The 26,468-nt window shown below is 45.1% G+C and overlaps 1 long non-coding RNA gene across 2 annotated transcripts; it reads right to left on the bottom strand.

The window, feature by feature from the left end:
- Positions 1-783: 783 nt before the first annotated feature.
- Positions 784-23,513, bottom strand: LOC137312858 (uncharacterized). 2 transcript variants are annotated; one of them, XR_010960854.1, is made up of 3 exons: positions 23,351-23,513; positions 3,688-6,744; positions 784-1,922 (listed from the first exon to the last, which is right to left on the bottom strand). It is a non-coding gene; the product is annotated as an uncharacterized lncRNA (long non-coding RNA). The 2 variants fall into 2 exon arrangements; XR_010960853.1 differs by lacking the exon at positions 23,351-23,513 and having other exon boundaries at positions 3,688-8,241.
- Between the last annotated feature and the right edge of the window lie 2,955 nt (positions 23,514-26,468).

The following is a 26,468-nucleotide window of genomic DNA, read 5'->3' as shown; positions in this document are numbered from 1 at the left end:
AACAGGATAGATCAGAATATTTTATAAATGATAAAAAGCTCGAAACAGTGGAGGTCCAAATATACTTCGGGATCCATGTACATCGATCATTAAAATGTCATGGTCAGGTACAGAAAATAATCGAATAGGCGAATGAAATGCTGGCCTTTATATCAAGAGGACCAGAATACAAGGGGGTAGAAGTTATACTGCAGCTATACAAAGGCTTGGTTAGACCACACCTGGAGTTCTGTCTTCAGTCCTGGACACTGCACCTTAGGATGGATATATTGACGTTGGAGGAAGTGCAGTGTAGATTTAAAAAATGATAGCTGGACTACAAGGGTTAAATTTCGAGGAGAGATTACACAAACTGGAGTTGTATTCCCTGGAATTTAAAAGATTAAGTGGTGATTTGATCGTAGATTTCAAGACATCATGGGGAACTGATAGGTTAGATAGAGAGAACCTATTTTTGATGGTTGTTGAGTCTGGGAAGAGGGGACACAGCCTAAAAATAGAGAAAGAACTTTCAGGAGTGAAGTTCAGAAGCATTTCTACTCGCAAAGGGTGATCGAAGTTTGGAACTCTCTTCCACAAACTGCAGTTGATGCGAGCTCTGTTGTTCATTTTAAATCTGAGATTGGTAGATTTTTGTGAACCAAAGGTATTAAGGGATATTGGGCTGAGGGGGCTATTTGGATTTAGGTCACAGATCAGCCACGATCTCATTGAATGGCCATGATGTGGAGATGCCTGTGATGGACTGGGGTTGACAATTGTAAACAATTTTACAACAACAAGTTATAGTCCAACAATTTTATTTGAAATTCACAAGCTTTCGGAGGCTTCCTCCTTCCTCAGATGAATGTTGTGGAAATGAAATCCTCGAACCCTTCGCATTTATAAATCACAGAACAATACCTGGTGATTACAGATAGTCTTTCCAACTGCCCGTTGCAAAGGCAATCACAGTGTGCAGACAGAGAGGTGTTACCTACAAGGCCACCGAATATACAAACAATCAAAAAAAAACAGAGAGAGAGATGCAGAAACATAGAGACTTCCGGAAGGAAGAGAAAGACAGCAAATGTCCCGTTACATTAAAAACAGATAACATTTGTTCCCTGGTGGGGGTACGTGTAGCGTGACATGAACCCAAGATCCCGGTTGAGGCCGTCCTCATGGGTGCGGAACTTGGCGATCAATTTCTGCTCGAAGATTTTGCGTTGTCGTGTGTCTCGAAGGCCGCCTTTGAGCTTACCCGAAGGTCGGTGGCTGAATGTCCTTGACTGCTGAAGTGTTCCCCGACTTTGAATGGCGGAAGAGGCTCGAAGGTCTAATTGGCCCACTTCTGTCCCGATGTTTCTATTGGCACTTTAACCAACTACACCACGCAGCGAAATGACGCTCTCACAATCTCGTTGAGCTGCAGTCTGTGATTCTCCACCTGTTGTTTCTGAATGAATGAATTCGTCAGTTTGTATTTCTTTGTTTGTGAGCGGGAGAATTTTCGAAATGTTTTGAAGATTTCCCAGTAAATCATTCACACAGAGTTCTCCCGAACTTTGTACGAGTGCATTAATGTGAGGATCACATACATCGTTCCCCAAACTCGTCCGCTAAAGTTTTAAACGCGACTGTGTTTATTGTGAGGCGGTTCGATTTATCCAGACACACATCTGGTATAAAGGTAACTGTGACCCCGACGTGATTTTAACTTGCAGCCTCCAGATCTGAATGTGCTACCTTATTGCCTCGAGGTCGTTGATGGTCAGTTCGCCCTTCTTGGCTATGGAGATATTTGAGGCACCGTTTCATAAATACTAGCTTTGTGATATATAAAGACTTTCAAATCTCCACCAGCTCCTGCAGGGTGTGATCCAGCCTTGGGAAGTAGAATTCCTTCTCAGCGCCCATATCGTGCTCGTTTCAGCCGCCTTCTGTAGTGAATAGGAGTAAAAGAATGCAATGGAGAAAATAACGAGACTAAAGACACAAAAATCTCCATCTGGTTTCCAACCCAGGGTATTAAAAGAAACAGACGAGGGCATTGCAGATGCTTTAATCATGAACTTCTACATCTCTCTTGATTCAGGAAGTTTCGTCTTGGATTGGAAAATTGCCAATGTCACTCCATTATTTAGGAATGGTGAGAGAGATAAAATAGGAAATTATATTCTATTTGTCTACCACCTGATTTGGGGAAGTTAATTTAATCTGTTAATAGAGACAGAGTGACTGAACATTTGGACGAACATGAACTGATCAGAGACAGCAAGCATGACTTTTTAAAGGGTATTTCATGTTTAACGAATCGAGTTGAATCGTTTGAGTATGTAACCAACGTGGTAAATAAGGGAGTGTCTGTTGATGTTATTTATATGGCATTCCAGAAGGCATTCGTTAGAGTTCCTCAAAAGAGACTGTTAACAAAAATGAGAGTGCATGTAATTGGAAGGAAACTATTGACAGGGATAGCGAATTGGTTAAGATGTAGATGATATAGAGTAAGGATAATGAGTGTGCTTCAATTGGCAGGATGTGACTAGAGGTGGCACCCACAGATTTGAGAGGGGGCCGCAGCTTTTCACTATATTTATAAATAACTTAGATGAAGGAATGGAGAGCTGGACATCCAAGTTTGCTGACGATGCCAAATCAGGAGGTACAGTAAATAGTGTAGATACGAGCAGAAATGTGCAAAAGGATATTGGTCGATAATTACGTGGAAAAAAACTGTTTTGGATGGAGTTCAACGTGGAGAAGTATGAGGTCATCCACTTCGGAACTAAGATTGATAGATCGGAATATTTTCTAAATGGCGAGAAGCTAGGAACTGTGGATGAGCAGAGGGAATTGGGGGTCCGAGTACAGAAATCATTAAAACCTGGTAGACAGGTACAAAAGATAATAAAAAAGACTAATGGAATGTTGGCCTCTTTCTCAAGGGGTTAAAAGATAAAGGGGTGTAAGTGATGTTAAAGTTATATAAAACTCTGGATAGACCAGATCTCGAGTACTGTGTTCAGTTCTAGACACCGCAAATCAGGAAGGACATATTGACCTTCGAAGGGGTGCAGAGCAGTTTCACCAAAATATTACTGGGGCCAATAGGGTTAAATTTTGAGGACAGAATCCACATACGATGCTTGCATTCCCTTAAATATTGTGGTGTTTAAGATGATTAAAGGAGTTGATCGTGTAGATAGAGAGAAAATATTTCCTCTGGTGGGAGAGTCAAGAACAAGGGGGCATAACCTTTAAATTCGAGCCAGGCAGTTCAGGGTTCATGTCAAGAAATACTTCTTCACACAGAGAGGACTAGAAATCTGAAACACTCTGCCCCAAAAAGCTGTTGAGGCTGGGCCAATTGAAAATTTCACGACTGAGATCGAGAGATTTTTGTTTGGCAAGCCTACGACGGGTTCGGGAACCAAGGTTGTAGATTGAGTTAAGACACAGGCCAGCCATGATCCAATAAAATGATGGAACAGGCTCGAGGGGCTGAATCACCTACTTCTGCTCCGACGTTGCTATAAACCTTAAAGTTAGGGTTAGCGTTAGGGTGACCCTAACCCATTCACACACACCCATTCTTCAATATAAATCTCACACTCATTCAGACCCATACTTCATTTTTAAACGTCATACTCAAATGTATACTCCGATATTTTATAAAGCAAAAGCGCAGTCATATCCACATACCCAGTTTAAAACTTCCGCTGGTCCTGTTTGGAGCTCTCACGAAAGTCTGCACACTGAACGGTTGACTGTTTTCCAGACGCTGTCCGCATTGCTTTGTTTTGGATTTGCTGCCTTCTGCTGACGGCAGGCGATTAATTCGAGCGCGATATCGCCCCGAGCGGCGAAAGCTGCTTCTGACGGATGTCTCCGTCTCCAGGAGCTGGACGGGATTGGAAAGCTCTTGTGTCACACGAAGTGCCTGAAGAGCCCATATAAACTTGAAGGTCATCAGTGCGCTGACTACAGCCTGAGGTTCAATAATAGCGTGTCTGGCATCAACTTAAAGGCGCTGTGTTGGAAATAGGTTGGGGGTCACAGTTTGTTTTTGGAGGAAACTGAACAGAAATCATTCAAGATGGCAGATTTTCTTTGCTGCATCATAATAAAGAATATCTTGCTATAAATTTGTCTCATTAGTTCCCCAGTGTCAGAAGGAGAATTCTCTGATCTCCTCATTTATTTCGTATAAGAAACAAACACAAGCAGGCGTCTTAAATTAGAATCAACTCACACATTGACACAGATAAACAGAGCGAGAGACACTGGCAGTATCGGGAAACCTGCGGGAAATAGGCAAGAGAAGCGATGAGGATACTCCTCAAACCAACCTTCTCTGCTGTGCGGTAGCTGATCGATCTCGGTGATTTGGCGCCGTGGTTTAGCTGGTCAAAGCACTTGTTTAATAAATAGGACATCCTGGGTTCGCTTTATCGCGGGGCCTTTCTATTACCTCAGTGATATTTATTCATTGTGAGTTTAAGGAAAAAATATCCGAGGGCGCGATTTGTAATAGTTCGGGAGCCAACAAGGTAAGGATTCTGGAATTACTGTGTGTAAGCGCCCCTTCATTGTTCAACAGGCATCTCATAGAATGTGTCCAGAACACATTTCACCGATACTGCTCTGAAGGGCTGATTTTACAAACTTCCTTCCTTACAACCAGCAACCCATCTCCTACTCAAGGGTGCGAAGCGAAACTGGTTTCAAAGTCGTTTTCGATGTTCAGCTTTTATCCGCAACGTGCAATTGGTAGAAACTCTTTCACAACACATCTTAGTATCAATGAGAATGTCAGGCACAGGACGTTAGGGATGGAACCGCCTCTTACAATAAATACAAAGTATAATCGATTACAAAGTGAAAAAGCCAATCCAATCTCTCAGTCTCTCTCTATGAGTGGACATAAACCAGCAGAAGATGACAGAACAGTTTAGTTTGTTTCATTTTCCTTCTGGTGAGTACAGTTGAAGAGAATGATCGCTGTGTTCTGCTGGACAAATAACAGGAATGAGCAGTCTATCTGGTTCCGACGGTACCCAGTGAATCATCCACGTGCATATCTGATATTTACACTGATAGCTTCCTCCCGCACTAATTACAGGAAACTTTTGTCTCACGGTTCAACCACACTTCAGAAGTCCAGAAACACAAAGAATGGTAAACGCCTCCTGATGATGTCAAATAGAGATGAAAGAAGTTTGCAGGTTTAGAGAATCATAGAATGATACTTTCTTACAGAACAGAACGAGGCCCTTCGTCCCGTCGGGCCCGTGCCGGTTCTTTGAAAGAACTGTCCAATTCAATCCCACTTCCCAGCTTTTTCCACATTGTCCTGCAAATTTGTCCTGTTCAAGTACATGTCCAATTGCCTTTTGAAAGGTCCTATCGAGCCTGATAGGCACTTTCAGGTAATGCGTTCCAGATCTTCATAACCCTCCGTGTGAAAAAATCTCTTCATTTCCCCTCTCGTTCGTTGGCCAATTATTTTAAATCTATTACCTCTGGTTACCGACCCACTTGCCAAAGTGAACACTTTCTCCCTACTTGCTCTATCAAAACCCCTCATTATTTTGAATACCTCCATAGGTATCCCATAACCTTCTCTGCTCTAATGAGAACAATCCTAGCTTCTCCAATCTCTCCACATAACTGAAGTCCCTATTCGCTGGTATCATCCTGGAAAACCTCGACTGTGCCCTCTCCAAGACCTTGACATCCTTCCTAATGAGTGGTGTCCAGAATTGTACGCAATACTCCAGCTGAGGCCTAACCGGTGTATAATAAATGTTTCGCAAAACATTATTGCATTCATACTCTATGCCTCCATTCATAAAGCCCAGGATCCCATATGTTTTTTACAGCCTTCTCAACTTGTCTTGCCACCTTCAAAGATGTGTGCACATGTACCCCCAGATCTTTCTGTTCCTGCTCGCCCTTTAAAATTGTACGATTTCATTTATATTGCCTCTCCTCATTCTTCCAGCAAATGTATCACTGCACTTCTCTGCGTTAAATTACATCTGCCATGGGTCTATCCATTTTACTAGTCTCTCTGTGTCCTCCTGAAGACTGTTACTATTCGCCACATTGTTTACCACGTTTCTGAGTTTCGTGTCTGCTGAAAACTTTAAATTATATACTGTTTACCTAAGTTCAGGTCATTTATATGCACCAGTCCTAGATCATACTGTGTCACTGTCTGTTTAATCGTGGTGTCCTGTCGTTCCGGATCATTCTGTATCTGTTGAGAATGGGTCTGCCGTCAGTGCCGGATCATTCTGTGTCTATGTCTGTTTAAAATGGGTCTGCCGTCAGTGCCGGATCATTCTGTGTCTATGTCTGTTTAAATGGGATGTGCACTCAATCCCGCATCATTCTGTGTCGATGTCTATTTAAAAGGAGTGTGCAGTCAATACCGGATCATTTTGTGTCGATGTCTTTTACAAAGGTGCGTTCTCAGTCCCAGATCATTTTATGTTTGTATCCATTTGAAAGGGATGTGCAGTCAGTCCCGAATCATTCTGTGCCTGTTTAACGGTGGAAGAGCGATCAGGCTGGAAAATACTCTAGGGCACAGGGAGCAAGCAGGAGCGAGGGGTTAGAAACAGGCTTCATGTGGGGAGAATACTTTAGTTGGAGTTGATGGGTTAAATGCTCTGCTCGTCTACCTGGCACATCCTGTCAGCGGAACTCACATGTTAAGCCTTTAAGTTGGGTCCAATTTCACAATCTTGTGATCTGAAAGATAAAGAACTGACAGCTTAGTCCACCTGTCAACTGATCAGCAGTCATACAGGACGGAAGCAACTTTTCCCAGGATATTTTCAGAGACCGGTCAGTCCCCGTGTGTGTGATGATAAAATGCAGCAAACTCTTTGCCAAAACTGATGAAATCGCTGCTCTCGGTCCTTGGGGTCCTGGTGTTGAATTAGTCCATCACTGCTTGAAGTGGGCTCGGTGGAAGAGAGATCAATTTAAGTGGTATATTAAAGGGCACGAGGAGGGAACAGGAGAGAGGGGGCAGATTTAGAGCTCCTGTTGAGGCAATAGTGGGCGTTGAGTTAACCATTAAATGTCCTGCTTTTGCACCTGGCACAATCTGTCAGATGAGCTCATGTTTCAAACATGAAGTTGGGCCAAAAACACAACCTTGTGATCTGAAAGATAGAGAACTGCCAACTGAGGCAAGCTGCCAACTGATCCACCGTCACACGGAAGGGAAAGTCCTGTTCCCAGGATATTTTCAGAAAGTCACTCCCCTTTTATGTGATTATAAATACAGCAAACTCTCTAAGTCCAGATACAAAATTTGTGATCTCCAGCCGTCTGATCCTGACTCTGAGGTACTCAGCGGAAGATGGCGAAAGTTCTAATTTTGGTATTTGTATTCCTGGTGCTGACTCAGTCCATCACTGCTCGAAAGCTGATCGGTTTCGGTGTTGGAGGTGGCGGAACATCATTCTTTGCAAGAAGTAAGTTTCTTTGATCTCTCAACACCAATTTTTGTTTAAACTATTTTATTCTCAGACTGAAGCTCACGGTTTGATTGCTTAAATGAACATTATTGTAATATTGTAAGAATGAATGAAGAATATTAACCTGAACCAGTTCCACAGGAAAATCGTCCGATTGTTTAGTCGGTACCTGAGCGGGGAGTGGGAATGGTGGGTGTTGTGTGAGGATCCAAACAGACCAAGAATTAAAGCACAAATTACTGGCCAGTGCCGAGTTACCGGATCTCAGCCGGAGAATTGACCTGTTTGGGAAAGTCTGAAATTGGCTTCAGTACCCAGGTACTGTGGAGGGGGAAACTCACAGTTCCTGCTCCCGATCAGTGTTACCTGCTGTAAAATGTGAGTGTGCGGACTGGAGCTCCTTCACTCCCTTTCCCCCACACTCGCTGATCAGACCCACAGACAAAGAATAGTGAATTGGGAGTGATACTGGAGGCGTCTGAGGAACCGATCCCCAGAGATGAGTCAGATTTTCATAACATGAGGGGAGGGGATTGGATCAAAAGGGTTTCAAAATAGGTTTCTGAATTCGAATAATTCTGCAGCCTTCATAGAGATCAGGATATGAGGACACGGAATAAGTGGAGGAGTCAAGCGGTGAAACTATCAATTTTCAGGAGCCGGGTGTCAGTTTACCTCAGTTGGGAGTTGAGTGAACAAGTTAAGGGTTGATGTCCCACTCCGGTCTATACAGCCCAGCACTGGGGGAGTGCAGCACTGTTGGAGGTGTCATCTTTTGAATGAATCGTTAAACGGAGACCGTGTCTACCTGTTCATGGGGCTGGAAACACTTGGTCGCATTATTTGAAGAGCTGGGAGTTCTCCTGGTTTCTTGGACCAACATCACTCTCTCAACTAACATCACCAGAAACTCCCCACACTGTCAAATCTCATTTGCTGTTTGTGGGACTTTGCTGTGAGCAATTTGGTTACAAAACAGTGTCGGTACTTCAGAAATAATCCTTTGTCTGTGAAACTCTTCGGGCCCTTCTGTTAACGGGAAAGGCTCCATATAAATGTGAGATCATTCTTTTCTTTGTCTCTAGTCTCAGAAAGCGCGAACGGTGGGCTCCATTCTGTGGAAAAACTATTGGGCTGCCCTTGAGAACAAAGAGTGAGTCTCTACCTGTCGGGGAGGGGTCAGGGTGAGGTTTAATGAAGTACAAATGAGCTGAGGTTCATGTGTGGTCCAGAGTCAGTCCCAGTAACACGGACAGACTCAGCTTCATGTTTTCTCATTGTTCTCCCTCCCTCTATGTCCAGAACGGTCAATTAATTAACTCTTCATTTTGGATTATAGATGACAACGATATATGCCGCCCTCTTGTAGGAATGTGTCGTATAGGATCCTGTCACACAAACGAGGAGACTCTGCCGGAATTCTGCGGCGATGGGTTACAATGTTGTAGACCGAACGAGAGAAAGATCCAGTGATGGATTCTCACCAGCCCGAGCTCTCCAAGTTCTCACTGAATGAAACCTTCCTTCACGGGGAGCAGGCTCTGTTTGATTGTGTAAATCCCACAACCCCTGACCCTGTATTACTGCTGTCTGAATAATGGGCTGTACTCAGAAATAAATCTCACTGCATTGATCACAGCTTCATATCCGTGTCTTGTTTCTCTTTAGGATAATTGTGTCCGAGGTGTTCAGGGGTCTTATGAGGCTGCGGGAAGATGTGGGAATTGTAGGTAATGGGAAGAGGAGACCACAGCAGGGAATCTCTGAAAGTGCCGAATCACACATTCAGAAAGTTACTGAGATAAGACAGGTGTCCCAGAGTGTCAGCTCTCTGACCGTTCAAGGTTCAAGATTGGAAGGAGACGCGCATTGCATCAGGCCCATCAGATTGTTTGATCGGACATTGAAGCGGGAGCTTTACTCTGAATCTAACCCGTGCTGTACCTGCCCTGGGAATGTTTGATGGGACAGTGTCGAGGGAGCTTTATTCTGTATCTAATCCGTGCTGTTCCTGCCCTGGGAGTATTTGATTGCGGCAGTGTAAATGGAGCTTTACTCTGCTTCTAACCCTTGCTGTACCTGCCCTGTGAGAGTTTGATGTGTCAACGCAGAGGGCGATTGACCAGAGACCCATGTGTCGCTGGCAGTATAACTCGATGCTGCTGGATGAACCTGCTCTGACATCAGTAACTGTCTCAAAATCAATACTTATTGAGCAAAATTTTATGGGTTCAAAATCTGTGATTATAATCCAACAGCGCTCTCATCATAGAAGAATAAAAATATAAGAAATATTTAACTGTGCACAGAAGCAGGGACAAAATCTGTTCCACCTTCTGTCTCTCTCTCCCTGCCTTACCAAATCCCTCGGTCTCGTTTTATCTCACTCTTTCCCTCTTTGACTTATTTTATTTCTCTCTATGCATTTCTTTCTCTGCCTCTGATTTCTCTGCCTCTGTTTATATATCTCTCGCCCTGTCACTCCCTGCCTCGTTCTCCCTCTTTCATTCACCTTTACGGGGATTCTTTTTTCTTTCTCTCAATTCCTCTCTCTCTACCTCTCGCTTATTTCACTCTGACTCGTCTCTCTTACACTTCCTGCCTTCCTCTCTTCTCTATCTCACGTTCCCTCTTCTTGCCTCGCACTAATTCCCCCTCACTCCATCTGTATCGTCCCTCTTTCTTCTCTCTGCCTCGTTGTTTCTCGCCACTTCTGTCGATTTCCTGTCTCTCTCTCCTCTTTCTATCTCTGCCTCATTCTCTTCCTTTCCATCTCTGCTGCTGTATCTTCCCTCCCTCCTTTCTATCTCTCTGCCTCATTCTCTCTCTCCTACCCTCTCTTCTCTCTCTCGCTCTCTCTAAGTCTCTCTCTCTCTTATTTCCACCTGACACTGTTTCCTAGCTGCCTTTCACTTAGTCACTTTCTCTCTCTGTCCTTGTCTTCTTTCCAAGTTAAGAAGTTGCCTGAGAGGAGGTGAAACGAAGGTTCACAAGGTTAATTCCGGCTCCCTAGATTCATCTTTGTTTGTGGAAATACGCTTGGCAGAATAGCAGGTATTGCTTGCCAGCTATTCAAACATTTCAGATCAAATTAGAAAATGAACAAACAGATTCAGTTACAGAGACCTACTGTCAAAAATGATGAAAAACAAGGTCCAGAAGATTTACAGAGAGAAGCAAATCAGAGGCATGTATAATTCCTGGATAAAGAAGAGGGTGTATATGTCACTTGAAGATGGAAGGTAATAAAATTAGTTCAGGAATCGAGGTTGGATGAGAGGTGGGGGCAGAGGTGCGGCACAACTTAGAACCAAAAGCAGGCTTCCCTCTCGAGCAATGGCAAAGTCTTCCAGGACCACAGGCCACTGGTGGGCCTTGCACATCCTGAGCAGCTCATTTGCGAACTAGGGGTGCAACAGGAATATCCAAACACAAACAATTTCACACTGATGCAACAGGACTATCCAAACACAAACAATTTCACACTGACCCCAGCCTGTACTCTGAACACATTGAATGAGCTGATCACAGCTTCTGCACCCCTAGTTCGCAAATGAGAGAGAGAAGGTGAGCACAAGAAGAGAAACAGAGACAGAGGGGAAGACAGAGAAAGACATTGGGGAGAGGGAGAGAAACTGACAGAGGGCCAGACAGAGAGAGAAACAGAGAGAGAGAGAGAGAGAGAGAAACATGGGAGACAAACAGAGAGAGGGTGAGACGGCGACAAAACGAATGATAAAAACATGACAGAGAGAGAGAGTAGAATGAGAGAGAGAGAGAGTCCGAGAGAGAATAAGGATCAGAGCATCACAGGGAGGGGAAATCACCACATTACCGGAAAGGTGTGATTGCACAAGAGGGGAGGCAGGTGAAATTGACGAGGATATCGCCAGGGCTGGATAATTTTAGCTGTGGGACAGAATTGGTTTTCTTCGGAACAAAGGAGGCTGAGACGAGATTTAATTGAGGTGCATGAAATTATGACGGGAGTAGATAGAGTGGATTGAGGTGACTGGATGATTGACAGCTGCAGACTGCAGACTGCAGTCAGTCTCCCTGGGGAAGACAGGGGATTGATTGACAGCTGCAGACTGTCGACTGCAGGCAGTCTCCCTGGGCAAGACAGGGGATTGATTGACAGCTGCAGACTGCAGACTGCAGGCAGTCTCCCTGGGGAAATGTGGGTTGATTGACAGCTGCAGACTGCTTGTGGTTGGTTGCATGCAGGAAGTTCCCTCCAACGGTTTGTTTGATTGGCAGCTGCAGAGGATTTGTTTCCCGGGAACGCCATCAATGCAAAGTAAAATGAAAGCACAACAGCCACCGTTCTGCCATGTTCGATTAGCTCCGTTGTTTAAAGCGTGCTATTGATATTACAAAGATGGCGGGTTCAATACCTGTTAAGGTAGTGAACCTTCTTTTTATTAAGAGCGCAGTTTCTGCTCTTTGTTTTTGAGCGAATTATAAATGCAAAGTTTGGAAGGAAATTCACTCGGAACAGAGCATCGGAGAAGCATTTTCACGTTGGTGCTGTCAGTCCCGGATCATTCTGTCCCTGTTTAAAAGGGTGTGCTGTCAGTCCCGGATCATTCTGTCCCTGTTTAAAAGGGGTGTCCTGTCAGCCCGGGATCATTCCGTGCCTGTTTAAAAGGGGTGTGCTGTCAGTCCCAGATCATTCGGTATCTGTTTAAAAGGGATGTGCTGTAAGTCACGGATCATTCTGAGTCTGTTTAAAAGGGGTGCGCTGTCAGTCCCGGATCAATCTGCCCCAGTTTAAAAGGGGTGTTCTGTCAGTCCCGGGTCATTCTTCGCCTGTTTAAAAAGAGTGTCCTGTCAGTCTTGGGTCGAAGACTCAATTTACTGTTCAGAGCCTAAACCCGTAGACGGCTCGTTCACACTGGAGATCACAAACCACTGAGGGGAACTGGGGCATGAAAAGCTTTCAATTAATGAAACAAATACTTCAAACAGGAAGTATTGACCCTACACAGAAATACGGAGATCAGAGGAGAGAACAAGCTGGAAGTCTTTTCTCTGGAAATGAGAAGACTGAGGAGTGACGTCATAGAAGTCTTTAAGTTTAATGAAGGGTTTGATAGGGTAGACGGAGAGAAGATGATTCCACCCGCGGAAGGGAGCAGAACTAGGGGTTATAAATCTAAGATAGTCACTAATAAATCCAATATTAATTCAGGAGACACTCCTTTCCCCAGGGAGTGGAGAGAGTGAGCAACTGGCTACCACAAACGAGTTGAGGCGACGAGCAAAGATGCTTTTAAGGGGAAGCTAGATAAATACACGAGGGAAAAGGGAATCGAAGGATATGTTGATTGGGTTCGATGAACAAGGGTGAAAGGAGGATCATGTGTAGCATAAACAACGGCATGGACTCTTTGGGACGAGTGGCTTGTTTCTGTGCTGTACAGTCTATGTCGTGGTAAGAGAAAGAGAGAGAGTAAAGGGAGAAACAGAGAGTAGAGGGAGAGAGAGAGAGAGCACGAGAGAGACAGACAGAGACAGACAGAGAAAGAGATTGAGTTTTAGGAACAGAATATCGAGAAAGAGATGAGGGATAAGTAAATAGAGGCAGAAGGAGATGTTTTGGAAATGCCTGTGGGCTGTTGGCAGCTGAACAATAGCCACTTGTTGCTGCTTCAATGGATTTGTTCCAGGAAGAATGTCGACAATAACAGCAAATTGTATCTAAACATCAATCGGACTGAAAGACTGGAGCAGAGCATCGATGGAAGGGAGAATGAGCGAGAATGGGGGAAGGCATTGATCTCAGGGAAAGGCACAGGCTCCATCCCGGTCTCCGTCAGTAGATATCACCCGGTGTGGGATTGAGACCCACACACAGAGCATGGGAGAGTGCAGAGGGACTTTTACCCTGTATCTCACCTGTGTTGTAACAGCCCTGGGAGTGTTTGATGGGACAGTGTGAATGGAGCTTTACTCTGTATCCAACCTGTGTTGTACCTGCTCTTGGATTGTTTGATGGAACAGCGTAGAGGGTGCTTTACTCTATATATAACCCCTACTTCACCTGCGCTAGGACTGTTTGATGGGAGAGTGTAGAGGGAGCTTTGCTCTGTTTCTAACCCTGTACCTGACCTGGGAGTGTTTGACGGGACAGTGTAGAGGGAGCTTTACTCTATATCTAACCCCTACTTCACCTGCGCTGGGAGTGTTTGATGTGACAGTGACCCATTTATATCTGACCCATTTTATACCTGTCCTGGGAACAGTTTAAACGAAGGTGGTTGATATTGGCCATGCCTCATATTCCAAAGCATTAAGTTCGTGACAGTGTTTATGTTGGTGAGCGCTGTTATTACAAAAATCTTTCTGTTCACAACGGAAGGTTCTGTCTCTCACTGGTGTTCAGTTACTCGAGCAGATCCTTCACATGTCAGTGCTCAGTGTGGCAATTGTATCATTGGGGGCATCAATCCGAGTGCCCACCATCGTGCAGACACAGAGAGAGTAGATCGTAGTCCAGACAATGAGAGATGAAAACACAGTCCAGACACTGAGAGAAAAGATCAGACCGGGCCTTGAGAGAGGAGATCACAGTCCATACACTGAGAGAGGAGAACACAGTCCAGACATTGAGAGAGGTGATCACAGTCCATACACTGAGAGAGGAGATCGCTGTCCAGACACTGAGAGTGGAGAACACAGTCCACACACTGAGAGAGGAGATCACAGTCCAGACACTGAGAGAGTGGATCACAGCCCAGAGAGTGAGAGAGGAGATCACAGTCCATAAACTGAGAGAGGAGAATAGAGTCCAGACGCTGAGAGAGGAGATTACAGTCCAGACACTGGGAGTGGTGATCACAGTCCAGAATCTGAGAGAGGTGATCACAGTCCAAACACTAAAAGGATATCACATTCCAGTCACTGAGAGAGGAGGTCACGGTCTAGACACTGAGAGAGAGGATCACAGTCCAGACACTGAGAGAGGAGATCACAGACCAGACACTGAGAGAGGAGATCACAGTCCAGACACTGGGAGAGGTGATCACAGTCCAGACACTGAGAGAGGAGATCACAGCCCGCGCACAGAGAGAGGTGATCACAGCCCAGAATCTGAGAGAGGTGATCACAGTCCAAATTCTAAAAGGATATCACATTCCAGTCACTGAGAGAGGAGGTCACGGTCTAGACACTGAGAGAGGTGATCACAGCCCAGAATCTGAGAGAGGTGATCACAGTCCAAACACTAAAAGGATATCACATTCCAGTCACTGAGAGAGGAGATCACAGTCCATACACTGAGAGAGGAGAATAGAGTCCAGACGCTGAGAGAGGAGATTGCAGTCCAGACACTGGGAGTGGTGATCACAATTCAGAATCTGATAGAGGTGATCACAGTCCAAACACTAAAAGGATATCACATTCCAGTCACTGAGAGAGGAGGTCACGGTCTAGACACTGAGAGAGAGGATCACAGTCCAGACAGTGAGAGAGGAGATCACAGCCCGGACACAGAGAGTGGTGATCACAGCCCAGAATCTGAGAGAGGTGATCACAGTCCAAACACTAAAAGGATATCACATTCCAGTCACTGAGAGAGGAGGTCACGGTCTAGACACTGAGAGAGAGGATCACAGTCGATACACTGAAAAAGGAGATCACAGTCCAGAAACTGATAGAGGAGATCACAGACCAGGCATTGAATGAGGAGATCGCAGTCCATACACTGAGAGATGAGATCACAGTCCACACACTGATAGAGGAAATCACAGACCAGGCATTGAATGAGGTGATCACAGTCCAGACACTGAGAGAGGACATCACAGCCCAGACAGTGAGAGTGGTGATCACAGTCCAGAATCTGAGCGAGGTGATCACAGTTCTAACACTAAAAGATATCACAGTCCAGTCACTGAGAGAGGAGGTTACGGTCTAGACACTGAGAGAGAGGATCACAGTCCAGACACTGAGAGAGGTGATCAGAGTCCAGACACTGAGAGAGGAGATCACAGTCCAGACACTGAGAGAGGTGATGACAGTCCAGACACTGAGAGTATCAGAAGCAAATTTTTTTTAAGAACAGGCACTCAAGGGTTATAATCTCTGGATTATTACCTGAGCCACGTGCAAATAGTTGTTGGGATTAGCAGATTAGAGAGGTGAATACATTGATGAAGGAGTGGTGTGGGAAGGAGAGGTTCCATTTCGTGGGACACTTGCACCTGTACTGGGACAGGAAGGAATTGTACCGTTGCAACCGGCTCCACCTGACCTCGGTGGGAACAGGGTCACAGCGCCATGGATAAATAAGGCCATAAACTAGTAAATGGGGGTAGGGCTCATTGGAAAAGTAATATAAATAAAAATTCCAGAATATAAAGGAAGAGAGTAGAGTGATAGTCAGAAATTATGCTTTAGGTACTACAGGTAAATGAAAAACTGAAAGATGTAAAGTAATTAAATCTGGAGATAGAAATAAGGAAAGTGTGAGAAATACAATATTACAATATGGGTAGGGTGTGTGGCCCAAATAAGCGTTCTTTATACAAACGCATGGAGTATAAGCAACAAATTGAATGAAATTCGGGCACAAATTCAACCGACAGGGCACGACATGTTGGCCATTACTGAGGCATGGCTGCTCAACAGTCAGGAATGGGAACTGAATATATCAGGTTATAAGGTCATAGGAATGATAGAAAAAATGGGTAAAGGGGGAGGACTATCCTAAGTGATTAAGGATGTAATTACTTCATGATAAGAGAGGACATAACGAGAGGGAGGCAGGCAGTGGAAACTTTATGGGTAGAATTAGGAAATAGAAAAGGATTTAAGACCAAAGTGGGGGTTGTGTATCGACCCCCTTGTCGTAGCTGTGAAGCGGCACAATGTATAAATGCGGAGATTAGACACGCATGTAGCAAATGCAGTGTGGTTTTAATGGGGATAGATTTTAACCTTCATATGGAATGGGATAAACAGACGAGCTCATGTCAGAAAGGTAACGAATTTCTTGAGTAGGTTCAGGAAAGCTTTCTGCAACAATATGTCCTGGGACCAACAAGGGTGCAGGCTTTACTCGAATTAATAATGAGTAATGAGGCAGATTTAATTAACAGCCTAATGGTGCATGAACATTTATCTAAATTGGAAAACTGCACATGTCACTCCACTATTTAAGAAAGGTGCCAGTAGCAAACCAGGGAATTATAGACCAGTTCGCCAAACATCCGTTTTCGAGAAATTACTCGAGTCTCTCATTAAGGATAGTGACTGAACACCTTGAACATTTTCAGCTGATCAGTAAGAGCCAGCATGGATTTTGTTTTGAAGAGGTGACTAAAGTAGTGGACAGCGGAATGTCTATAGATGTTGTTCATATGGACTTCCAAAAGGCATTCGATAAAGTCCCTCAGAAGAGACTGTTAGCTAAAGTTGAAGCTGATGGAATTGAGGGGAAATGATTGACCTGGTTAGGAAATTGGCAGAGCGGCAGGAGACATTGGGCCAGAAATCGCTGCGAGCGGCGAGGCAACACTCACTGCAGCTCTTGCGAATTAAATTAACAAAAATACTGACTGTAGGCTCTGTGGCGATGAATTCCTTGATTTCGAACTTCACAAAAATTTTGCATCATCAACCCAGCCTCTGAGCAGCGTGATTTGCTGCGCAGCTGGAAATGTGTGTGAGGAGAAGACACGCCCACAAAATTCGTGAGGACGAGAAGTCCCGCCCACAGAATCAGGCTGCATTGCTCAAACAATCAAGCAGAATTCATTCCTTTCAAGTTGGCATTCTGTGTGGCATTGTAAATTTAAAAAATCAAAAACCAATGAAATAATAGAATTAAGTTAAAGAGACAGAAGGGAAAAGTTTAAAAAATAATATTGTAATTTTAATTCTTCTTCAATAACCAAAAACTAATAAAATAAGTAGTGATATGAGAGCCCTCGTTTATAAAAGATAATCTTTACTTGTTTGGCAGTCATTAAAACTTACCGAGCTGTTAAAACTCTGTTTGTCTTTATTTACTAGAATGCTACCTGGACATCAAGGGTTAAATTTTGAAGAGAGATTACACAAACTAGGGATGCATTCTCTGGAATTTAGAAGATTAAGGGGTGATTTGTTTTAATTTTTCAAGATATTAAGGGGAACTGATAGGGTAGATAGAGAGAAACTATATCCGCTGGTTGGGGAATCGAGGACCAGGAGACATCGCCTAAAAATTAGAGCCAGAACTTCGAGGAGTGAAGTTATGAAACATTTCTACCCGCAAAGGGTGGGAGATGTTTGAACTCTCTTCTGCAAACGGAAGTTGATGTTAGCTCAGTTGTTAATTTTATAGATAGATTTTTGTTAACCATGTGTTCAGGGACTATGGGATTAAGGCGGGTAAATGAAGTTCGGTCAGAGATCCGCCATGATCCCATTGAATGGCGTAACAGTCTAAAAGGGCGAAATGGCCAACTCCTGTTCCGACGTTCCTGGTCAATGTCACCACAGACCACAACCTCAAGCAGGCGGCGCTGCTGATCAGCCGTGACGGAGCAGAGAGACAGAGAAATGGGCAAGAGAAAGAGAGACATACGCAAAACGAGTGAGAAATGGGGAGTGGGAGGGAGAGAGAAAAATAAAGACATAGACAGATAGTTGGGGAGAGTGAACAAGAGAAACAGACAGCGGACAAAGAGAAAGAGAAACAGAGAGGAGAGAGCAAGAGAATGAGAGAAACTGGGGAGACAGAAACAGAGACAGACGGAGAGGGAGAGACGCGGGTAAAGGGGGAGATTGATGAGGGGAAGAGAGAGAGACAGAGAGAGAGACGCAGAGGGGGGGGTGGGGAGAGAGCGATGGAGTGGGTGACAGAGAGATAGCATAGAGAGGCAGAGAATCAGAAGAGAGAGAGAGACAGAGAGAGAGACAGAATTATAGAGACAGAGAGATGGTGGAGGAGCAAGAATGAAAGACAGAAACAGAGGAACAAACAGACAGACAGAGAGGGCGGAGGGAGGAAGAGAGAAAGGGAGAGACGGGCATAGGTTGGAGAAGAAGAGTGGAGACGGAGAGTGGAGATGGAGAGTTGAGACGGAGAGTGGAGAATGAGAGACAGATTAGAGGGAGAGAGACCGGGAGACAGAAACAGAGAGAGGGAGAATGACGACATTGAGAGTGGCAGAGAGACAGGCAGATTGCAAGGGTAAGCATAATCGAGACAGAGAAATAGGACGGGTGAGGGAGAAGAAAGGGACAGACAGAGGGAGAAACAGACAGACAGAGAGAGAGAAACAGGGGAGGCAGAGAAAAAAGGAAGACAGAGAGTGAGAGACGGGGATGGATCAGAGAGCGTAGATTGAGGGAGACAGAGAGAGAGACAGCGATTAGAGACAGAGATAGAAGTGTAGACGCAGAGAGACTCGGACAGAAAGAGAGAGAGAAAGAGAGTGGAGGGTAAGTACCGGGAAAGAAAGAGAATCAGAGGGAAAAAGTCAGAGGGAGAGAGAAAGAGACAGAGTTAAAGAGTATAGGGAGAGAGACAGAGGGAGGGACAGATAGAGAGAGGATGAGACGGGGATGGTCAGAGGGTGAGAGATAGGGAGAAAGAGAGACAGAGAGATGGGGCTGGGTCAGAGAGTGTATTCGCACAGAGTGTAGTCGCACAGAGTAAAGTGGCAGAGGCAACGAGAAAGAGTAAAGGGGAAGCGTGAAATTGAAGGTGAGATATAGAGAAAGGGAGAGAGTTCATGATTGAGAGAGGTGGAGAGGGAGAGAGTTGGAGAGTAGATGGTGAGAGTGAGGGGAAAGAGTGAAGAACGAAAGATGGAGTCACAGTGGAGAAGCAGAGAGACACCGAGAGGGAATATGAGGATATGCGTGTGGGTGAGGGGGGGGCGGGGGTTGTCAGCGAGAGAGGCGGACAGACTGTGAGAGTCTGAATAATACAGACAGAGAGATGGTGGTGGTGAGGGAGAAAGAAAGAGACAGACAGATAAAGAAACAGAGAGAAACAGGGGAGACAGAGAAACGGAAGACAAAGAGTAATGAATGGGGATGAGTCAAAGAGTGAACAGAGAGAGAGAGAGGGAGGAAGTGGGAGAGACATGGAGTAGAGGGTGAGAGCGAGTAGAGAGTGAGGAGAGTGTGACAGACAGAGAGAGAGAGAGGCCGAGAGAGAGAGAGGGTCGGGAGAGCGAGGAGAGAGAGAGCACGAATAGAAAGCGAGAAGAGTGAGGCACACAAATGGAGAGAGGGGTAGAGGGAGGGGGACAGGGAAAGTGGGAGAGACTCCCACCCACCGATCTTCTCCTCATATCAGTCAACACAACAACCGAAACCTTCTCAAAATATCCCTCAACAAAACTTACCACCTTCTCACCACATCCAGCAACCCCACCGACCGAATGTCTCCCCATATCACTCAACCCCACCGACACACATTCACACAATATCCATCAATCCCCACTTAAACACATTCTCCACATTTCACTCAAACTCCACATAATCACTTTCTCCACATATACCCCACAAACGGCTACCAAAGTTCACCTCCATACCTCTCACTACCTCCTCCTCACCTTCTACCAAGATCACTCAACCCCACCTAACCACCATCTCACAATATCTCTCAATCACAACCGACCCACCTTATTAACATTTCCCACAACCTACCCACCTTATTAACATTTCCCACAACTCCTCACCATATCCATCGACCCCACCTATCCACCTTCTCCCCATTTCACTCAATTACACCTACCCATCTTCATAAAAATTCCCTCAATTCCAAACTACCCATCATCCCCCGTATCCCTCAATCGCCACCGACCGATCTTACCAACAAATACCTCAATCCCCACCTACCAACATTATCACCTTATTCCTCAATCCCACCGACACAACTTCCCACCATATCTCTCAATACCACCTAAACACCTCGCATATCCCTCAAACCAGAGCTACACACCTTCTCCCCATAACACTCAACCCTACCTACTCACATTCTCATAAGACCCCTCAATACCAACCAACACACATTCCCACCATATCCCTCAAACCCAAACTAACCAACTTCTCCTCATATCCCTCACTCACACCTACCTATCTTCTCCCCATATTCCTCAATCCACATCTACCATCTTCAGACCAGATTCCTCCGACACTCCTATCCACATCCCCAAAGACCACAATCCTCACCCACCCAACCTCTCGCCATATCCCTCAATCGCACCTACCCACCTACACACCTTCTCTCCACATGCCTCAACCCCACCTACCCACCTTCTCACAATATCCCACAATCCCCACCACCCACCATCCCATCATTTCACTAAATCCCTACTTAAGCACCTTCTACACATATCCCTCAACCCCACCTACTCACATTCTCATCTCATCCGTCAATCCACACCGACCCACCTTCCCCACTTATCCCTCAATCCCCAACTACCGACCTTCACAACAATTCCTTCAATCCCCACCAACCCATATTAGCTCCTTATACCTCAATCCCACTAATCAACTTCTCACCATATCCCTCAATCCACAACCACCCAACTTCTCACCATATCCCTCAATCGGGCCGACACACCTACCCATATCCCTCAATTCACAGCTACACACCTTCTCCCAGTAACACTCAACCCCACCTACCCACATTCTCAAAACATCTCTCAATCACCACCGAAACTTCTGTGCACCATAACGCTCAATCCCCACCTAACCGCCTTCTCAATAATGTCCCTCACTCATGCTTACCCATCTTCTCCAAATATTCCTCAATCTGCACATATCCATCGACTCACCAAATGACTAAACTCACCTACGCACCTTTTCAACAAATCTCTAAACCCCACCTTCCAAGCTTCGACCCATATCCCTCCTAACCACCTTCACGCCATATCATTCAATCCCCAACTACTCACGTTGTCCCAATCCCTCAAAACCTTCTACCCAACTTCTCATCATGTCAGTCAATCCCAACTAACCACATCACAATATACCTCAATCAACACCTCCGCACCTTCGCCTCATATCTCTCAATCCCACCTCCGCAACTTCTCAGCATTGCCCACAATCCCCAGGTAACTACCTGCCCTCAATATCCCACAAACTCATCGACGCACCATCTCCACAGATCACTCAAACACACCAAACCGCCTTCTCACTATATCCATTATTACCACTTACCCACCCTCTCACCTTATCCGTCAACACCACCTACCCACATTATCCTCATATCCCTCAATCCCGACCTGTACAACTTCTCCCCGGATCACACAACCCCAACTACCAACATTAAAAAATAACCTCTATCCACAACTACCTCCCACATCCCTCAATCACCTGTACACATCTTTCCGCCATATCCCTCAATCCCCACTTAATCATGGGTGACTTTCATCTGCATATATACTGGCCAAACCAAATTAGCAATAATACTGTGGAGCATTATTTCCTGGAGTGTGCAGAAGATGGTTTTTGAAACCAATATGTTGAGCAGCCAATTCGGGAACAGGCGATCCTAGATTGGGTATGGTGCATCGAAAAGCGGTTAATTCATTAAATTGTTGTGCGGGGTCCTTTAGAGGAGAGTGACCGGAACATGATATAATTCTTCATTAAGATAGAAAGTGAAGGAGTGCAATCCGAAACTAGGGTACTAAATCGAAGGTATGAGGAGTGAGTTGGCTGTGATAGATTTGAGACCTTCATTAAAAGGCATGACGGTGAATAGGCAATGTCTAACATTTGAGGAACGAATGCATGAATTGCAACAGTTATACGTTCCATTCTGGCACAAAAAGACAAAAGGACAAAAGGCCCAACCATGGCTAACAGAAGAAGTTAAGGCTAGGATGCGATGCAAAGTGGAATCATAACATTTTGCCAGAAAATGCAGCAAGCCAGAGGATTGGGAACAGTTTCGAAGGAAGCAAAAAAGGGTCAAGAGATTGATTAAGAGGGAAAATAGAGAATGAGAGTGAACTTGCTAGGAACATAAAAGCGGACTGTTAAATCTTCGACAAACGGGAATATTGTATTGAGATAGACGATCAGCCATGATCATATTGAATGGTGGAGCAGGCTCGAAGGGCCGAATGGCTTACTCCTGCCCATCTTTTCGATGTTTCTATGACTCGGAGGCCTAGATTTCCACCTTCAGCAGGTGGTGTCAGATCGACCGTCCATTACACAGCCTGTCACATTTTCACTTCCATTTACTTCGATACCATTGAAAGTAATTGACAGAATATTATGGGCTGATTGCATGCAATTTCCGAAAGTGCTCTCCCGGAGAGTGACGCTCCACCGCAAGTTCCACTGCCCGGATTGTGAGTCCGCTGAAGGCAGAATTAACCCCCGGTGATGAATGGGGGAGAACAAACCAGGCACGGCCTCGGTTTCGCGCTCCCCACTGTTTGTTTGATTCGTTTCCATGTTCGGACTGAGGCATTTTAACCATTTTAACATTTTTGTTCTTGAAATGTCTCTCATTTACTCCGCAGAAATTTTTGTCATCTCTCAATTCCTCAATATCCTGAAATAGATTCCAGGTCAGTGAAAGCATGAAATTCCCTCTAACTCCTGTTTGTCGCCTCCGTTCTGTCCTTTTCCCAGTTCCACTAAAACTGTTTCACTTTGTTTTCAGTCCACACTAGAGTTATACCTGAACCGTTACCCTGTCCTTTGTCCAGATACTGACCGATCCGCTCGGTGTTTCACCTCTTCCTTTCATTGTTTCAGATTCACAATAACTGCAGTTTGACCCATTTCTTTCCAGTTTGGTCTGTTTCTCTTCTGTTCCCTTCTCTGATTCTAAGATCTGATATCTTGATAGTTTTGTGATGTTTCAATAATCCAAACTCATCCTGTCCCCTCCCACTTACCCGATGTTCTTGTCCACTGGAATGCCTCTCGTATGTTGTCAACGAACTGTCTCCGTCCACCCCTTCTTCAGCTGCCTCTTCTGGTCTGTCCCGGTAGAATTTCTTAAACTGGATCAGTTGGTAACCGGCAGACTTTGTCCAGAACTCAGTGATCGCAGTGTTCGGTCTGTGAACAACAATGGAGAAAAATACACATTATCCACCTTCCATCCGGGCGGCTACATTTGCCCTTAAACCAAACGACTGACACCTCCTGTGAGCAACGTTATCAAATACCTTCTGAAAACCCATATATGCCGCATATGTTACAATCCATTGACCTGTATAGTCACGTCTCAACAAGGCTGTCTCAAATTTGTCAAATACAATGTCAAATATCTAGTTAATCCGTTCTCACCTTCTCCGAATTTGAAATGCTCACTAATTACGTGTCTGTTTCAAAGGGATGTGCTTTCATTCCCTGATCATTCTGTGTCTGTTTGAAATGGGTTTGCTGTCAGTCCCTAGTTCTTTCTGTGTCTGTTTAAAAGGGCTGTGCTGTCAGTCTCGGATCACTTTGTGCCTGTTTGAAATGGATGTGCTGTCAGTCCCGGATCATTCTGTGCCTGATTAAAATTGGGTGTGCTGTCAGTCCCAGATCAGAGAATCAAGTTGCTGTGCAGAGCCTGAACCCATAGACGTCTCGATCACACTGGAGATCACAACCAACTGAGATGAACTGGGGCATAAAAAGCTTTCAATTAATTAAAAAAATAGTTCAAACAGGAAGTATTGACCCTACACAGAAATACGGAGATCGGTGGAGCCTGCAGCTGAGGCAAAGCAGTTATGAAGGGAGATTTTTTTTTTCATACTGACTGGGACACGGAGGCAATACATTTCTGGAATGCATCTTGGACAGTTTTCTGAAATAATGTCATGGAACTGAGAGGTTACACATGTCAGGAAAGAGAGAACAACCTGGGGCTCTTTTCTCTCGAAAAGAGAAGACTGAGGAGTGACGTGATCGAGGTTTTTAAGATTAATGATGTGTTTGTTAGGGTAGATCTGGAGAAGATGTTTCCACTTGAAGGGGAGACCAGAACCAAGGGTCATTATTATAAGATAGTCACTGATAAATCGAATTGAATCGAATAATGAATTCAGTGAAAACGTCTTTACCCAGAGACTGGTGAGAATGTGAAACTCGCTACCACAAAGGGTAGTTGAGAAGAATCGCACAGATGCATTTAAGGGGAATCTGGATAAACACATGAGAGAGAAAGAACATAAGAACACAAAAAATGGGAGCAGGAGGAGGCCATCCGGCCCCTCGATCCGGCTCCACCATTCAATCAGATCTTGGCTGATCTTCTACCTCAATTCGACTTTCCCGCCCGACCCACAAATCCCTTGATTCCCCGAAGCCCAAAAATCTATCAATTCCAGCCTTTTATATATTCAACAACTGAGCGTCCACAGACCTCTGGATGGAGAATTCCAAAGATTCACATCCCTCTGAGTGAATAAATTCCTCCTCATCTCAGTCTTACATGGCCCACTCCTTATCTGAAGACTATTTCCTCTTGTTCTGGACTCCACAGCCAGGGGAACAATCTCTCCGGATCTATCCTGTCAAGCCCCCTCAGAATCTTATATTCTGTTTTATATGTTTCAGTGAGATGTCAGAGGAATAGAAGGACATGTTGATGGTGTTAGATGAAGATGGATAGGCGTGGGGTGTTTTATAGAATAAGCACCGGCATGGACCTTGTGGTGTGAATGGCCTGTTTCTGAGCTGTGCAGTCCACGTAATTCTGGAACGTTAGCCTACATTCGGCCCGTCATGCCTGTGCTAGCTTTTTGAAAGAACTGCCCAATTTAGTCCTACATCCCAGCGATTTCCCCATCACCCTGCAAATTATTCCTCTTCAATGACATGTCCAATTGCCTTTTGCAAGTGCATATGGAATGTGGTTTCACCGTTTTTTTAGGTATTGCACTCAATCTCATAACAAACCTCTGTGAAAAAATGTTTCTTAATTTCCCATCGAGATATATTGCCAATTATTTTTTATCTCACAGAGGAGCGGTAGGGAGAGAGAGATAGAGAGTGCAGAGGGCGTGAGAAAGACAGAGTAGAATGAGAAAGAGAGGGTACAGAAGAGAGATAGAGAGAGAGTGGAAGGAGACAGAGAGAGTACAGAGAGAGCACGAGAGACAGAGATAGAGAAAGAGGAGAGAAAGAGAGAAACAGAGAGAATAGAAAAAGACAGAGAGGGTAGAGGGGAAGAGAGGAAGAGAGGATGAGACAGAGACATGAGGAAGATAAGGAGAACACAAAAAGAGAAAAAGAGTCAAAGGGGAAGACAGTGAATGACCACGGAGAGAGTGAGAGGGAACGACAGAGGGACAGAGGGAGGGAGAGAAACAGACAGAAAGAGAAACAGGGTAGAGACGGACGGAGAGAGGGAGAGACAGGGAACGAGCGAGTGATAGAGACTGGTCAGAGAGAGTGAGAGTCAAGTGTGTGTGTGTGTGAGAGAGAGAGAGAGAACAAGGATCACAGCATCACAGGGCGTTGGAATCACTGAGAATGGGGGAAGGCAGTGATCTCTGGAGAATGCCCAGGCTTAATCCCAGTCTCTGTTGGTAGATCTCACCCGGTGTGCGACTGACACCCACACACAGAGAAAGGGAGAGAGAAGAGGGAGCTTAACTCTCCATCTCACGCGTGCGGGAGCTGCCTTGGTAGTGTTTAACGGGACACTCTGGAGGGGCTTTCACTCCCTATCTAATCCGTGCTGTACCTGTCCTGCGAGTTTTTGATGGGACAGTGTCTTGGGGCCTTTACTCTGTATCTAACCGGTGCTGCACCTCCACTGGGAGTAGTTGACGGGACACTCTGGAAGGGTTTTCACTCCGTATCTAATCCGTGCTGTACCTGTGCTGGGTGTGTTTAATGGGACAGTGTAGAGGGGGGATTTCTCTGTATCTAACCTGTGCTGTGCCTGCCATGGGAGTGTTTGATGGGACAGTGTAGAGGGGATTATACTCTGTACCTAACTCGAGCTGTACCTGCCCTGGGAGTGTTTGATGGGACAGTGTGGTGGGGGATTTACTCTGTATCTAACCTGTG

This window comes from Heptranchias perlo, unplaced genomic scaffold, assembly GCF_035084215.1.
Source record: "Heptranchias perlo isolate sHepPer1 unplaced genomic scaffold, sHepPer1.hap1 HAP1_SCAFFOLD_44, whole genome shotgun sequence".
Classification (NCBI taxonomy): domain Eukaryota; kingdom Metazoa; phylum Chordata; class Chondrichthyes; order Hexanchiformes; family Hexanchidae; genus Heptranchias; species Heptranchias perlo.
The sequence above is the reverse complement of the archived record's forward strand: the minus strand, read 5'-3'. Positions and strand labels throughout refer to the sequence as shown.